Raw genomic sequence first — 9,494 nt, 5'->3', positions numbered from 1 at the left:
ATTATTGGCCATCTATGATGGTTTTAAAGTGCTAATTTGGTTGTATAGCCTTTCCGAGAACCGGCAAAGATACTTCAAACATTATTTCTATTACAATGGTTTCATTAATCTGGTCTCAAAATTCAGTTTAGTTGGTTCAGTGTTGTAGTTTAACTGATCTCATTTGCCCCATGCACTGTCTTATAATGATTTACAATTCACCGATATGCTCACAAATGGACAACATCAATGATATGCTCTCAAATTTGTTTTCCAAAATATTGACAGGAGCATTGCTCTTTCTGTTAGTAGAAAAGAGGAAGTTTAAATACAATTTCAGTACAGGGGCCAACCCCTAGCACCTTGGTACACAACCCAGATCATCAATGAGTATTCTGCTCACATTTTGACATGCATAAATGACCTGCTCTTAAATTGATAACATAAAGTTACGATATCAGATAAATTTGAGTTCTAGATTCCTCACAAAATACAAATTCAGTTTCTAAAACTGAAACTTCACTTCAGTATTTCTTGCTTGCATGTTTGCTTCTTCTTTAATGGTTTGCGATTCGGATCAACTAAACTAAAAGTGAGATGCTGAGATGTGGATCACACTAGTACTATTTCAGTATTTATTGCTTGCATGTTTTCTTCTTCTTTGTATTGAAGTAGGCGAGTTGATTTTCTGCTCTTAGTTTCTGTAGCAATTGGAGGAGGGGTTGGTGTCGAGAACTGGACCAGATGTGCTTTGATTCGTGATCTACAGCGCCCTTGATCTCAGGTGCGTGATCTATAGTGCCCTAGCTTGTTTGTTCTGACTAAATTTAGTTAGAACAAGTTAATCTTCAGACTGCATATAAGAAAAGAATAAAAACAGACTCCTAAATTCAGTAAGAACAAGTTGAGTACTTGGTGTATATTCAACGCCCTTTGCTTGTTTGTGCTGACTAAATTCTGTTGCCTCGCATGACCATGAGCGGAGGCTGGAGCAGATCCGGAGGGCGTTCCAGGGCCTCGAGGGCTCCCACGTCTGTCCCTTCCAGTTCAAGACTCGCTTTGCTATTTGTTTCTCCTGTAGTGTACATTACATTACTTGGTTTGCTGTTTGCAACGCTGCCTGCGTGCTATTGTCTAGTTTGCTGCTGCTTTTCGTGCTTCACTGAATTTCAGGATTGGGGTGTGTTTTCTAAATTTTCGTGCTTGTTATGGTGCAGTATGCTTCGACGGGAGCATCTGTGGAGAGGGTCAAGGAGTGGGTCTCAGAGCTGGCTCATCCACTTGGAGGTATGCACCTTGCTAAATCTTGGTGCAACTTATCATCAGATTTTCTTTGAAACTTGGCGTTGATTGGTCTGAAGATGAAACTATAGTACTATACACACGACATGCAGCAACCACTTATATCAAACAGTGGAACAGTGCTGATGTCCTGAATGGAACGACATGATATTTAGCATCGTTGATAAATCGTTTGTGTACTATCATGTGTCTAGCACGGTTTAGATACTTGGAATTAATGTCTGCGTACATATATAACCTATATGTATGCTTAGATGATTGTTTGGCTCTATATAATTGTTGACATGAATATCTTAACTTTCCAAACAAGTATAGGACTGTGCCTATGCATATAGATTATCCAAACAAAACTTAAAGTAAAAATTGAAGTATGAAATAAGCAATAAGTGTCTGATTTTTATCTACATGTTAAGCGGAAAGTTGCAGCCAAGGCTTATATATTACAAAATATTGTCTCACATTTGAGCTTCTACCGTTGTTAGGAACATTGTAGTGTGATCTTCATGATTTTTTGCTTGAAGATGTACTGATTCATTAGTCAAGCAGAGACAGAAGTCATATTTTGTGTCTATTAAGTCACGTAAAAATCACATAACTTTATCAGTGCCTAACATTATATTTAAGCTATACTTTGTTGTAAGTTCTTGCTTATATTAGTGTCATTCATTTCTGTTCTAATTAATGTGGAACCGAGAATGAACATTTTTCTCTCTTTTTAGACTGCTAGATTGTACAAGTTGAACAATCTGCTCTAGTTTAAACAAGTTGGGATCCATCAATACAATAGGACTTAGTTTACGTTTCATCTTGCTTGTAATCAATATCCTCACTTCTAATTTACCTCAAGTTTACCGTTTACCGAAAGTTTCAAATTAGAAGAAGTTTCAAATTCTTATGTTGGTTTATGTTCTCTTTATAGGTTATGAGATGTGCTGCTGGAGACATGCCGTTAGCAAACTGGAAGTGATGCAACCAAATCTAATCGGAAGCATGGCCTTCTTGTAGGTTTGCACATAAGTGGAACTTGTAGTGTATAAGTAGTCACTGGAGCTGTGATGGTGATCTTTCTTTTGACTGGCTGTCGTTTGTTATAGATGACAATCTTTTAGTTGCTGCTTCAAATGATGTAACTGCAAGAAATGATGTCTGATTGTACAGTGAAACAAATGTTGCTTTGATAGCAAAATTGAAAAAAACTGAATTGTTTCTCTGTTGTCCAGTCCTTTGAATTAGTGGGCTGAAAATATTGATGGGCTAGAAGAGGCCTTAGCCCAAACAATATTGGACAAAAAATGAAAGGAAAAACATGTTAAAAAATTTAAAAAATGAAATGGACAGCAGAAAGGCCGAGGCCCAGAAAAATGGAAGAAGCTCAGAAAACAAAAAAGGCCAAATTGTTGGGCCAGGCCCATGTACTTAGCGAAAATTAACAATATATATATATATATATTAAAAAGGCTGAATTAATGGGCTCGGCCCATCTAAAGCACCAAAATGGACCGGGCCGATTCTAATTTTTGACCTTTTCAATTGGTCGCAATTTTGCCACGTCAGATTGCCACGTCGGATCCGACATGGCCTGGGGAGAGAGCTAGCGACCAAAAGAGAAGGTCATAGGATCAACGACCTTTTGTTAAAGGTCGCTATAGTCAGTTTACGACGCCCAGCTTTTGACCTTATGTTTTTGGTCACAAAAAGGTCATAAATGGAAATTTGTGACCATTCAGTGACCAATAGTGGTGGTCATAAGTTGACATATTTCTTGTAGTGCATGCCCTCACTGAAGCCACTAAAAGCACTATTGCCCAACGGCCCAAGAAGCGATCTCGTGTTCTCAATGACCGAGAGCTTCTGGTTGCCCTTCATCAGAAACAGGATAGGCATCATGACTGGCTGAAGCGCCAAATGCAAAGCCTCTTGGTGGATCTCAACCGCATTCGCAATCTTGCCACCAAGAATGCCTTTGTTGCCCATGAAACCTGTCGGCGTACATGGAAAGGGCTGACGCTTATGTGTTGTGAGGATGATCTTCAAGGGGATGGCTTCTCTGAACGTTTCAAGTTTGACTCCACACCTCCCCGAAGGACTGTGCTGTGACGAACTCCATCTCTTGAAGACTCTGAGTTCTCTTCCTCCGCGGCAACTGTGAATGCCAGAGTAATCGAGGACGAAGACGATGCTACTTCACCGCCCCTACTTCTGCACGCATCGACACTGCCCCAAGTTCTTCTGCACCGCCGAACACCACCGACGACCTTGCTGCTTCACCTACTGTTCATGGGAACGAGTAGATGCTCTATGTCTTCAAACCATTTTGGTCCTTCCTGACAAAAGGGGGAGAAGCATACGAGTTTGATAGTCTTCAAGCAGGTCCATGTGGGTGGTTACTTTATGTTTTTCCTAGTGTTTACAACTCTCGTTTTGAAACATTTGGTTCTTTGAGTTGTAACACTTAAACTCGATGGTTGTCTGCTACTTATTTGCTATTCTGTGATGCGATGATAAATTCCGCATGTGCGACAATAAATTCCACACTTAGATCATTTTGCTGACGTCCATTTTTCATTATGCATGTCATTATCTTCATATACTTTTGATGCATGATGAATTGTCATCATAAGTTGAAGATCTCCATAAGTACAACCTGCCATGTGCATTTGCATTCCAAAAGCAAATTACTTGTATGCACATCTTCACGGGGAGCCCTTGCAACTTATGAAGACAATTCCTTATCCTTTACAAAGTTCACATATTATATTCCTCGTTGAAAACTTCATCTAGTTTGTCATCAATCACCAAAAAGGGGGAGATTATAAGTGCATCTAGTGCCACCCCTAGTTGTTTTTGGAGTATTGATGACAAACCTAGTTGAGGGACTAATGTGTTTGTGAGAATTGCAGGATAACACAGGTAGAAGTCCCTCATTGATTCGGTTTTCCTACCAGAGATGACCCTAAAAATGTATGAAGACATTGAAGTCAAAGGTGGTATGTGAAGACATTCACATTGAAGACTATGACAAGAGAAGACATCGCATGAAGACTATGGAGCGCGAAGACTTAGATCTTTCGTAGTTCTTTTCTTCTTTGTTGAGTCATAGGAACCACCATACTGTTAAGTGGGGTCCAAGAGAACCAGTCAGAATGACTGATGTGATGCTTAACCAAAATCCTATGTCTTCGAGTGAAGACTATGAGAGCGAATCTTGTCCAGAGTCGGACAAGTCAGCTTTGCTTGTAGCCTAAGTAAAGTTGCCGTGTGTGTTTGAAATCTGACCGTTGGAACATGTGTCAGTTCCTTAGTGACCCAGGGTCATTTCGGACAAATCAGGTCGGGTTGCCTAGTGGCTATAAATAGCCCACCCCCTACAACCATGAACGGTTGGCTGCTCAGAGTTAAAGTACGGCATTTGTCGTTTGAGAGCAACCCACCTCGAAGCCCTTGAGAGAGAATTCGCCCTATAGTGAGTCGTATTACAATTCACTGGCCGTCGTTTTACAACGTCGTGACTGGGAAAACCCTGGCGTTACCCAACTTAATCGCCTTGCAGCACATCCCCCTTTCGCCAGCTGGCGTAATGAGCATCCAAGAGTCCTTGTTGATCGCCAGTGAACGAAGTCTGTGAAGGTTTGGAAGTCTACCTTGAAGACTTACCAGAGTGATTGGGCGAGGTCTGTGTGACCTTAGCTCAAGGGGAATACGATGAGGACTAAGTGTCCTGAGCTGCTTGTTTAGGACTAGGTGTCCGGGACTGTGTGTCCTCAGGCTTAAATACCTATCCGCCCTAACCAGACGTACAAATGTCACCACAGTTGGAACTGGTCTACCAAACCTCTGTCTTCATCACGCACACTGGTTCTATCCTTCCCATCTCTTTATTTACAATTGGCTCTTGTGACGTCAGTTCCTATCGGCATTATCCATTTGTCTTCACTATGTACCTGATCTTTACTGCCTAGCTGCTATTAGTCATTGTGCTTTCACTTCATTGAATATTTGACTACGGTCTGCCTAGTGTAGTCTACCTTCCGCTGCATGGTAATAGGTTTATTTCGATCATTTGTCTTCGAAACTTCCATGTTTTGAAGACTTTCGTAAAAATCGCCTATTCACCCCCCTCTAGTCGATATAACGCACTTTCAGCTTTCACTGAGAGTTCTGCTTTGTCATCGCCAAGAGGTTCGATGGCCCCGTTAATCATCCACAACAACATTGTCTAGGGAGAAACCTTCTTCGCTGGACAGATCTTCGTGTTTGGCGGCTTCGCACTGCGGGCCAAATCGCTTGGCCATCTAGAGCAGATTGATAGCTACGCCCCTGGCCATCTGGTCAGATTTGGAAGCTTGAACTACGTCGTGGACATCCGCGGAGACTTGATCTTCGACGGATTCGAGACCGCGGCGGTATCCGGTCCCTGTCACCATGATGAACATGGCTTAAATCTGTCATCGAATTACACCTAGGAGATAGAACCTGCAACTACTTCGGCTCTAGATCCGGAGCAGGTCGCACCATCAGAGGACGGGAGGCTCAACCCCGCCACGGAGGCCGCGGACTCAGCGGCGTTGGAGACACACACAAACCCAACCTCAAGTAAGCTCTGTGTTGCCAGAACCTCGGACACGTTTCCAGCTATAGGTTCTGAAGCATGTGCGTCCGCACACGACGAGCTTGACCGGGGACTCACCTTTAGGAGATGTGCTAAACTCATTAAAAAGACTCTCCTTAGCGGGGGACTCACGATCGAATTATATCCGGTTCGAACTGGAGGCTGGTGACGAATTTCGCTTCCCACCCCCCGCCCACTTAATAGCCACTGTCGAAGACTTAACTATCATGCTCGATTACGGCTCCGACGACAACGACGGTATGGACGACGATGCTGGAGAAGAAGAGGCCCAAAACCCGCTGTTTACCGGACGCAGGACGGCCACTTCCTCGTATGACGTATACATGGTGGATGCACCAAAAGAGAATAGCAGCGATGACAAGGAAGATCCAGTTGAGGATAAACCTCCCGAGATACAACCAAACCGCCGGCATCAGCGGCGCCGCTCTAAGTCACGCCGCAGTAAAGACAGTAACACCAGGACAGGAGAAGATAACACTTCGGATGGTGCCGAAGACAATGAAGACCTCGTTAAGGCAACTGCCGAACAAAATGAACGAGAAGAGGGGCAAGTTAGCCCTGGTGAACAGGCCACATACGAAGACTCGGAGGACAGTAATTATCTTCTGCTCTCCGAGGATGAGGCGAGCCTCGGTACTGAGGATTTTATCATGCCTGAGGAACCTCTCGAGCAGGAGCGCTTCAAGCGCAAGCTAATAGCCACTACAAGGAGCCTGAAAAAGAAGCAGCAACAGCTTCAAGCTGATCAAGACCGGCTCAATGACAGATGGACTAACGTCCTGGAGGCCGAGGAATACGGCCTCAAGCGACCACTCAAAAGTTACCCGAAGCGCAAATTATTACCTCAATTCGATGACGAGACGTTGGAGCTCGTGCCATCAGCGCACAATGCGGCTGGCCGACCACCACGTGGTCGGGACAAAGCGGCAACTCAAGCCGAACACCAGCCTGTGCCACCTCACCATAAAGACAAAACTGCTTAGAGATACACATATGATCTCCGGCAGGGCCTGAAGAATAAAGCAGGTTTGGCCAGATCGATCTATGTTTCACGGGGCCATGCCCCGACGCGCCACGACGGCTATCGAGCCGAACATGGAAAGTATAGTTACGTCCGGACTGAAAATCGCAGACGGACTCCATCCGAAGTATGTCGCGACCTGGCCCAACATAGAGGCGCCGCACACCCCCTCTGCTTCACTGATGAAGTAATGGAACATGAATTCCTAGAAGGGTTCAAACCCGTCAATATCGAATCATATGATGGAACCATAGATCCTGCGGTATGGATTGAAGACTTGCCCGACACTAGCTGAATAGCTTGCCTGAAAACTCTATTGGCAGCTGGGAGGAGTTGGAAGAAGCTGCTACCTCTTGAGCACTGTGTTGGATTTCCCCGAAGAGGAGAGGATGATGCAGCAAAGTAGCGTAAGTATTTCCCTTAGTTTTTGAGAACCAAGGTATCAATCCAGTAGGAGGCTACGCGCGAGTGCCTCGTACCTACACAAAGACAATAGCTCAACGCAACCAACATGATTAGGGGTTGTCAATCCCTTCACGGTCACTTACGAGAGTGAGATCTGATAGAGATGATAGATAATATTTTTGGTATAGAGATGCAAAGTGAAAAGTAAAAGGCAAAGTAAAAAATGAAAGCAATAATAAAGTGATGGAGATTGATATGATGAGAATAGACCCGGAGGCCATAGGTTTCACTAGTGGCTTCTCTCAAGAGCATAAGTATTCTACGGTGGGTGAACAAATTACTGTTGAGCAATTGACAGAATTGAGCATAGTTATGAGAATATCTAGGTATGAGCATGTATATAGGCATCACGTCCGAGACAAGTAGACCGACTCATGCCTGCATCTACTACTATTGCTCCACTCATCGACCGCTATCCAGCATGCATCTAGAGTATTAAGTTAAAAACAGAGTAACGCCTTAAGCAAGATGACATGATGATAAAAACCCCATCTTGTTATCCTCGATGGCAATAATACAATACGTGCCTTGCTTCCCCTTCTGTCACTGGGAAAGGACACCGCAAGATTGAACCCAAATCTAAGCACTTCTCCCATTGCAAGAAAAACCAATCTAGTAGGCCAAACCAAACTAATAATTTGAAGAGACTTGAAAAGATAACCAATCATACATAAAAGAATTCAGAGAAGATTCAAATATTATTCATAGATAGACTTGATCATAAACCCACAATTCATCGGTCTCAACAAACACACCTCAAAAAGAAGATTACATCGAATAGATCTCCACGAGAGAGGGGGAGAAAATTGTATTAAGATCCAAAAAGAGAGAAGAAGCCATCTGGCTACTAACTATGGACCCGAAGGTCTGAGGTAAACTACTCACACTTCATCGGAGAGGCTACGATGATGACGTAGAAGCCCTCCGTGATCGATTCCCCTTCCGGCGGAGCTCCGGAACAGGCCCCAAGATGGGATCTCATAGACACAGACAGTTGCAGTGGTGGAATTAGGTTTTTGGCTCCGTATCTGATCGTTTGGGGTATGTAGGTATATATAGGAGGAAGGAGTACGCCGGTGGAGCTTCGAGGGGCCCCCGAGGCAGGGGGCGCACCCTAGGGGGGCGCCCTCCACCCTCGTGACCGCCTCGTGGCTTTCTTGATGGAGGCTCCAAGTCTCCTGGGTCTTATCTGATGAGAAAATCACGTTCCCGAAGGTTTCATTCCGTTTAGACTCCGTTTGATATTCTGTTTCTCCGAAACTCTGAAATAGGCAAAAAACAGCAATTTTGGGCTGGGCCTCCGGTTAATAGGTTAGTCCCAAAAATAATATAAAGGTGGAAAATAAAGCCCAATATAGTACAAAACAGTAGATAATATAGCATGGAGCAATCAAAAATTATAGATACGTTGGAGACGTATCAGGCATCCCCAAGCTTAATTCCTGCTCGTCCTCGAGTAGGTAAATGATAAAAAAGAGAATTTTTGATGCGGAGTGCTACTTGGCATAATTTCAATGTAAATCTTCTTAATTATGGTATGAATATTCATATCCAAAAGATTCAAGACAAATGTTCATGTTGACATAAAAATAATAATACTTCAAGCATACTAACAAAGCAATTATGTCTTCTCAAAATAACATGGCCAAAGAAAGCTATCCCTACAAAATCATATATTCGGGCTATGCTCTATCTTCGCCACACAAAGTATTTAAATCATGCACAACCCCAATGACAAGCCAAGCAATTGTTTCATCCTTTTGATATTTTTAAAACTTTTTCGATCTTCACGCAATACATGAGCTTGAGCCATGGATATAACACTATGTGTGGAATAGAATGGTGGTTGTGGAGAAGACAAAAAGAGGGGAAGATAGTCTCACATCAGCTAGGGTAAGTGCATCTAGTGCCACCCCTAGTTGGTTTTGGAGTATTGACGACAAACCTAGTTGAGGGACTAATGTGTTTGTGAGAATTGCAGGAAAACACAGGTAGAAGTCCCTCATTGATTCGGTTTACTACCAAAGATGACCCCTAAAAATGAATGAAGACATTGAAGTCAAAGGTGGTATATGAAGATATTCACATTGAAGACTA

The sequence above is a fragment of the Triticum urartu genome, chromosome 5 (genome assembly GCF_003073215.2).
Source record: "Triticum urartu cultivar G1812 chromosome 5, Tu2.1, whole genome shotgun sequence".
Lineage (NCBI taxonomy): Eukaryota > Viridiplantae > Streptophyta > Magnoliopsida > Poales > Poaceae > Triticum > Triticum urartu.
This window is presented reverse-complemented; position numbering follows the sequence as displayed.